Here is a 7,563-nt window from a genome sequence, read left to right as displayed (position 1 = left end):
AGAGTACAATGAGTGTACACATCCATTAATCTTTGCAGAACTAGAGGCTTGGACTCTGTGTGAGTGAAACAGGATAGCACTGTGGGTTATAAAGCAATGGGCTATAAAGGAGAATATGAAATGGCAAGCACAAGTGTATGATTCTTCTGAATATTTATCTGAATTTTTTGAAGTTGAGTTTTAATTATTTAATTTAATTCTGAGCTGCAGAAAGTATCTGCAAAAGCTATATTCTTCCTCACACAAGGTCACAAAGAAATACGTGATTTTGAATATTTTTGCTCTAAACCCCAATTCCCTTTCTTTTAAGAATGTAATGCAAGACTGCAGCAAATTGAAATATTCCTCCAGAATTATTTGTATTTTTCGTTGAGAAACAAAGGCTTCATACATAAATGAAGTGTATTCTGAAATACAGCAACATTTCTCTAGGTAGAAGTTTTATTGGATATTTTTTAGTTCTCTGTTATTTCTAACTCAGGCTACATGCAAATCGAGATAAAGAAGTGATCCTGAGAAGTTACTGTACTTAGGTTGGAAATCAACAAATATGTTTGTATCTTATCTTGACCCTAAATTCTAAGGAACTGGAGATCAAACAAGCCTTAAGGCTTTTTTCCATTGAGAAATCTTGTCATCTATGAGGATTTAGAAGTGGTGAATTTATCACTTATATCCAACACATTTTTCTCTGAGTAGCCACATCACAGAATTTCATTTCAGAAAGTAACATAGTTGTTTCCACTCTGTTCCAGACTGAGACTAACGTCACCTGTCTTCAAATGGTGTTCCAAGACCTAGTCTTTGTGCACAACTGTCCTACACAACCCCTTTTCCTGTAGATTGCAAGTTGCAAGATTCAAGCAGCTTTTCCGGTTGATGACTTAAGGCTGTATTCTCTGAGATTGTCTTTCCAGTTCTTGAAACAATAGAACATGTATGGATTATAGCAGAAAGTAAACTTAATTATAGCAGATTAATACAAAGCAAAGGCTATTTTGAAGACATCCTGTTACTGGAGCGATGACAAGTGGGTCATCTTGATCTTTGGTAAATACATATCAACGTAGAACATGTGATTTTAAACTCCCGGAGCGTTAAATAATGAAGAACAGTTAAAGGCTGAAATTATGAATTTAACATAACTGACAAACATTTACTACTAAACCTAGCTATGCTTGTATTCAACTTTTTGCTTTTAGCTTCCACGAGGCTGATAAAGTTTGTAGAGCTCAGCACAGTTCATCTTTATTTTATGGACACAGCACAACAGAACATATAATCTTCAAACTGGCTGAAAATACACATCAAAGAAGCAAAATTACACATCAGTTTCTGAAACTAGCAAGAGGAAAGCCTGAGGTATATGAACTGCACTGAATGAAAGAAGCTTACAAGGCAAAAAATTGCATTTATGTGTTATCTTCCTAAAGAATTGCTTTCATAGGACTAGGTTCAACAGAAGAAGTCTGAGAAAAAAAACCTGGTGTGAACAGCACTGACATGATAGGAGAGTTGAGTTCTGGGCTTATGCTATCAGCAAGTGGTCATTTCAGAAGTCTCTTCTGTCTTTGTTTTAACCAAGGAAAGGACACACCAGCACAGCAACACTCAGCTATTGAAGAAAATTCTTAATGCAGGATTCTTGATTCTTTGAATAGTCTGCACTGTAAGGAAAAGAGAAACTGTCATTATTAATATGTGATTTGGATCTGATGCATATTTTCCTCTTGTTTCAGTACATTCTTGCTTGCATCAAATGGAATTCTAATAGTAAAGTTCGTAACACCACACACATAGAAAGTAAATTAGTGGAGTAATATAACTGCATTTAAATATTTATTTAAAAAGCTTATCCTTGCCTTTCACATTATAGAAAGCTATGGCTGAGCTGAAAAGGGATTTTAGGAACTAAGGAGTCCAGCTGAATAAGTTGCACTCAGATTATGTTAAATGTTTGATATCTGACATTAAATCCATAACATGGGACAGATACTGTTGGTGTTCTTGACACCAACACTACAAGATCCTGACAAAATATTCAAGAGCAATGTGTTGTCTTATTTTACTTTCCTCAGTTGTCATTGTTCACACTGGATTTAATTTTTTTTTATATTAAAAAGTAAGTTAAATGCTTTCTTTTCCTCTCACAATATTATTAGCCCTAATTTTTATAAAGACATTGAAATGTTTTGCACGAATATTTCTTATGAGTGGGTAAATGTTAGCTCGTTCAATTACCTATCTAGTAGAACAGTTCTGTTCTAAAATAATTAAATCCTCAGAAAGGGTACCAGGACAGTCTTGATGTTCAAACTTTTCAGACTGCTCTTCAAACACCAATATTCTTTAGCTATGCTCCTTTAAAGAAATCTTGTAACCACTTCACAAATGCCACTTTTAATGACTATGTTAAAATTTCAAGTTCTCCATCATAGCCAAGGTTTCTGTAATACAAAACCTTTCTGATAACCATGACATATAAATTGCCTGCAGAAGGAAATCAGAAGAGTATATCTTGAATTCAGCTCATCTGTCAAGAGCTTTAAGATCATTTCTGACCACAGTTTTATATGAATGGTTTGGACTGATGGTTAACAACAGCTATTGGAGAGATAAAAGCACTAGCTTGGAAAATGAGAACTTTAAATTTCGTCTAATGGAGCCTATTTCTGACTAGTTACACACCATGAAGTTTTGATTTTGCTATTTAAAAACCCTAAGATGAAAAGGGCAGAAGGAGAAGGGTTAATATTGAAACAGCAAGATTATCTTTTGAGGTAATACAGAAATGTGGTAGTAACAGGAGCTCCAGAGATTATTTGCAGAGGATTCCATGAAACAGTGAACGTGGTGGTAACCTCAATAAAATATTCTGAAGGCAGACTACAGAACACCGAAAAATTTAATACATTCGTAAATGTTTAAGGATTTCTCCATAGAAGTTGCCTTTTTATTTAGAGGAAAGAAGAGAACAGAACTAGATCACAAAACCAGTTCAAATTAACTAGCTGCTGCTAGGAAGAGGCTGTTTTCCCCAAACTGACAAGGCACTTGCACATAGGCCCAGTGGATAACCACAAGCAGGGCTGGATGTCATTTCTATGCAGAATGTTATGGAGTAAATTGCCCATGTGATGCCATAAGAACTCAGCACATTTGGCACGTGTGGGCTGCAAACAACTCCAGCTTTCCACCAGTGCCTGTGGGACTGGACCCAGTCACGAATGATGTAGGGCCCAGGTGGCCCATCATAAATGCACTGTGATTTACATCTGGTTAAGATAAAGGTACTTGGAAGGTATGTACAGATATAAAATCAGAGCTTAATTAAGAAAGCCTGTGTGCATTTAACACAGCTTTCTTTACTCCTCCGTATCTGTCCACCTGATGTTGCAATTTCCTAGTAATGGCTTTTCAGAGGAAACCTTTTTAAACTGTTGAATATTCTGAAGTATCATTTCTTCCTGACCCACCTTCATATTCTTCAGGGACTTCCTTCATTAAATTGAGGATTAAAAATGTTGCTCTTCAAAGAGAAAACTCCCGTATGTAAGAGGTTGATGGACAGTGCTGGCTCCAGCACCTGTGCTCATGATATATGCACGTGCATATGCTTCTGCACATACCCACTGATTATACTGCAAAGAAAAGAGGAAAAAGCATAAAGCAATGACTTTGAAGACAATTAAGATTCATTTAAGAGCTGAAAAGAGAAGTTATATATTGAAGTTATATATTACAACTTTCTAATTTCTTCCTCACACAGATATTTCCTGAATTAATTTCTCTTTTAAATTGAACTACAGCCTATATTTTTTTAAAAGGTTAATATTCCTCTCAGTCTTAATATAAATATTTTCAGTGATAGGAATAATCTGTCTCAGGCCATGACAAGTGTTTTTAGTGGTTAATTATTTTTACTTCAGAAAATATTTTCCTTGTTTCTTGGTAGTGAACACACCTAACTTCTGTTTCCAGCACCCAGGATCTTATTAAATCATTGTTTTTCCTTACAGGAATATCTAAACTAGGTTCATTAATTTTTATTTTGCCAAAATTATTCTTTGGAAGAGTTTTCCTTGATAAAATAAATACTATTTCTTTGTGCCAAAAGATTTTCTGGCTTTTTCTGCAGATATATTTCATGGTAGTTTCCTAAATATTATCCAGTATTTCAATATATTTCCCTTATGAGGCAGAAACACAGAAATCCAGGAGTATTTGTGCCATTATCAAGGTCAGAAGGAAAACAGTCTCTTTTGTACTACTGTCATCCTTATATACATCAGGGTTATACTTGTCTTTTTGGTTCCATTACAATACTATCATATTTTCAGATATCATTTCCCAGAATAAAGTTCATTTTTTGAAGAAGCATATATTTCATCTTTTGTTGCAAATATATTTTCTTACACATTAATAAAATTTGTGGATTTAGCAGAGTAAAAAATTGGCCTAGAGCACAATTATTGACAACTTCTCCCATTATTCTATTGGTTACATCTGTACTGACATTAATTCAATATCCTTTTCTTAACTTCTCTAAATGAAAGTTAAAGCATAGGGTCTTGTATCACTTGATCATAGCTCTCTGCTTATAATTATACTTCATTTTTAGTCAATTTGCTCACTGATGCCATTTTTTTAAAAAGAAAAAATTTAATTAATGATTCATACTGTATTAAAAAAAAAGTTTAAATATAAAGAAGATAAAACCAAAATTTTATCTAGAAAGACACTAAAATGTGTTAGCTTCTCAAAGGGATTTTTGCACCAAAGTCCTTATAGAAATGTGGCAGCAAGTCTAATTTTCAGTTGGACAATAATGGCATCTTTGCACTATTTGTCCAATAAATAGAAATGAATTGGATATTTTCATATTTTAAAAGAAGATTGTAGAGTTGTTGAAAAAGTGGAAATATTACATGATTCACATTTTAAGGTCCTATGACTTCTTAATTTTTTTCCTTTTTAAGACTTCTAAAAGAGATTTTTAAAAAATAGTTCAGAAATTATTTTCAGAACTTCTGAATAAAATATTTGACAAGTGGAAAAGACAGGTATTCCCCATTAAAACGAGCTTTCTTTGTTTTTTTTATTTTTTTTTTCAGAGAGAAATAATATAAAGAAGTCATTAATAAATTTAAATAATCCTAACTTACAGCATCATGAATAAACTGATTTTTTTTTGCATGCATTCAATCATAGCTATCAATTGAATGCTGATTTACCACCATACCACTTTCAATATTAGCCTCCAGCTTTTGCAGATATCTGGAACTCCAGGCCAAAAATTTACAAAATCCTTGAGAAATGCCAATTACACTTCTGCAAATCAACTATATACTGCAGAAATAATGCAACTGACAAATATAGATCAACAGATTTGATGAATCATGGATATGAATATTTAGGTCATTAAATACTGGCATATATAGCAAATGTATATACTGTGTATATAGTGCAAATATGTATTTGAAGATTTCAGGTAATCCCAAGCAGAGAAAAAAGCATTTTAAAGAATGTTTATCTTGGTGCTAAATATCAAGTCAGTAGATGACTTCTGATATTGCTACAGAATACATTTCCATATGGAAGCATCATGGATAAAAGCAACTTTTCTAACTAGTCTTAGACACCTGGTTCTACTGCTTTTTATGAAATGCTGTAGCATTACCGTCCCCCAAGTTACAACGACAACAATAGAACTCATTGTTCCCATAGAAACCAAGGGATTTCAAAGGAGGGGGAAAGTAGGCTGCAGTGTAATCTACCCCTTCTTACATGCCATAAAAATTATAAGAAGACATGCAGGATCAAGAAAATACCTGGTTTTGTCCTCTCATTTTTGGGAAGTTATAGAGTGCTTGAATATCTGTCAGAAGAGTATCCCAAAGAGAAAATAAAAGCTGCTGGTGCCTTACTCTGTCGTATGCATCTTATATATGGATTTTCAGCAGGCATCTATAATTTCATATTTGAATAAGTACCACAGAATTCACAAACCAATTCCAGATGAGCAACCCTAAAAAGGAAAATGAATAGGCTAATTTGCAAGAAGAACATTTTTTGTTAGTGTGAAGAACCTAAAGTAATAAGTAACTAAATATTGCATTCTGTTGCAGTTTTAAAAATACATGTTTCTAACCTTCTTCTGCTAATTAGGAAACCAAACCAGTGCCAATCTACAATTACCTTTTCTGAAGTTTCAGAGCTGAGTTTTTAGTAATGTGTGCAACATTGCACATTCCTATAAATAATAGGATCTCTTTGGTAAGAAGCCTCATTTGTTTGTATGCCTTTAAATTAGTCCAATTAACAATTTCCATGTTTTATACCAATAAATACATAATTTTAATTCAACAACTGAGTATATACTCCCAGTTCTTTGAACCTTTAAAATGCAGGTCAAGAATTAGGGAAAAAATGTTGTGTGCTTTTTGCCTCTTCTCTGGAACTTCTAATTCTTATCAGCACCATCTTCCACAATAAATTGATATTTATCTGCAGATGCACAAAACTGAAGTGTTTAGACAATTTCTTGAAACCAGACACATACTTTAAAACCTTAGCAGCACCTCAAGCTACCTACAGTCTGGTCTATCAGACGACTGAATTGTTCAATTACTGTGATTACTGGTATTGCTTGAAGTATCTATGTCTTCTGCCAACAAAAGAGCAGGAATATATATATATGTACAAAACAGAAACTTATATACAATTATTCTGTAGTTCATCTTAGTTCATAGTAAAAGCCTCAGAAACTTCCTGTGTGGTTTATGAATATGTTCTGAAGACTTTCATTTCAGTAGAGAGTTTCTTAGTGTCCTTAATTGTCCAAGCAAGTAAAAACTTTGGGCTAAATTCTAGGGAGAGATGCTTTGTAGCTTGTAATCCTAAGGATATGAGTATTCTATCTGTATGATATTCATGTGTTTCTGCTTGTGAAGGTCTTCAAGTACTTTAATCAGGAGAAAAAAAAGATCTAATAGCCACGTAGGGTTCTCAAAGTAATTCTGTTCCTAGACTGCAAAGGAAGATAAAGACATGATTAGTGCACCAGCAAAGAAGGGAAAGCACAGGCTCTCAGATTCCACAAAAGAAAGAGAAGCTACAGAGAAGCCTGCTGCTCAGAGACTTCAGATGGAGATTGCACTTCAGATACAGCAGGATGCAACCACAGTGTTTATTGTTATAGTGGCCATGATTTATCTGCTTATACAAGATTAGTGAGTGCCTTGAGGACTATTTGTGTCAAATTTTCATTCTAGATATTGCTGTCCTGCTAAAAGAGCCTGTTAGCTGTGAGACAACAAATGATATCTTGTCTCCAAACACATAAAATATCTCAAAACAAGTAACTAGCCACTTATAGACAACACTTATAGGAAATAGGAACTGGAGAGTATTTCTGCTATTTATACTGAGCTCTGGGTTTGAGGGGAAAGGCTGACCAAAGGGACGAGACATCTCTAAGCATAAATATATAATGATGTTACCAAATAGCATTCTGAACTAGAGGCAGTTTTACTGTAATTACAAAAGCCCCCAACCAATTAA

General features: G+C 34.0%; 1 long non-coding RNA gene across 1 annotated transcript; it reads right to left on the bottom strand.

Moving 5' to 3' along the window:
* Nucleotides 1-1,105: 1,105 nt before the first annotated feature.
* Nucleotides 1,106-5,924, bottom strand: LOC116994340. Its single transcript, XR_004417463.1, has 3 exons — nucleotides 5,832-5,924; nucleotides 3,477-3,641; nucleotides 1,106-1,667 (listed from the first exon to the last, which is right to left on the bottom strand). It is a non-coding gene; the product is annotated as an uncharacterized LOC116994340 (long non-coding RNA).
* Between the last annotated feature and the right edge of the window lie 1,639 nt (nucleotides 5,925-7,563).

This window comes from Catharus ustulatus, chromosome 3 (assembly GCF_009819885.2).
Source record: "Catharus ustulatus isolate bCatUst1 chromosome 3, bCatUst1.pri.v2, whole genome shotgun sequence".
Lineage (NCBI taxonomy): Eukaryota > Metazoa > Chordata > Aves > Passeriformes > Turdidae > Catharus > Catharus ustulatus.
This window is presented reverse-complemented; position numbering and strand designations above follow the sequence as displayed.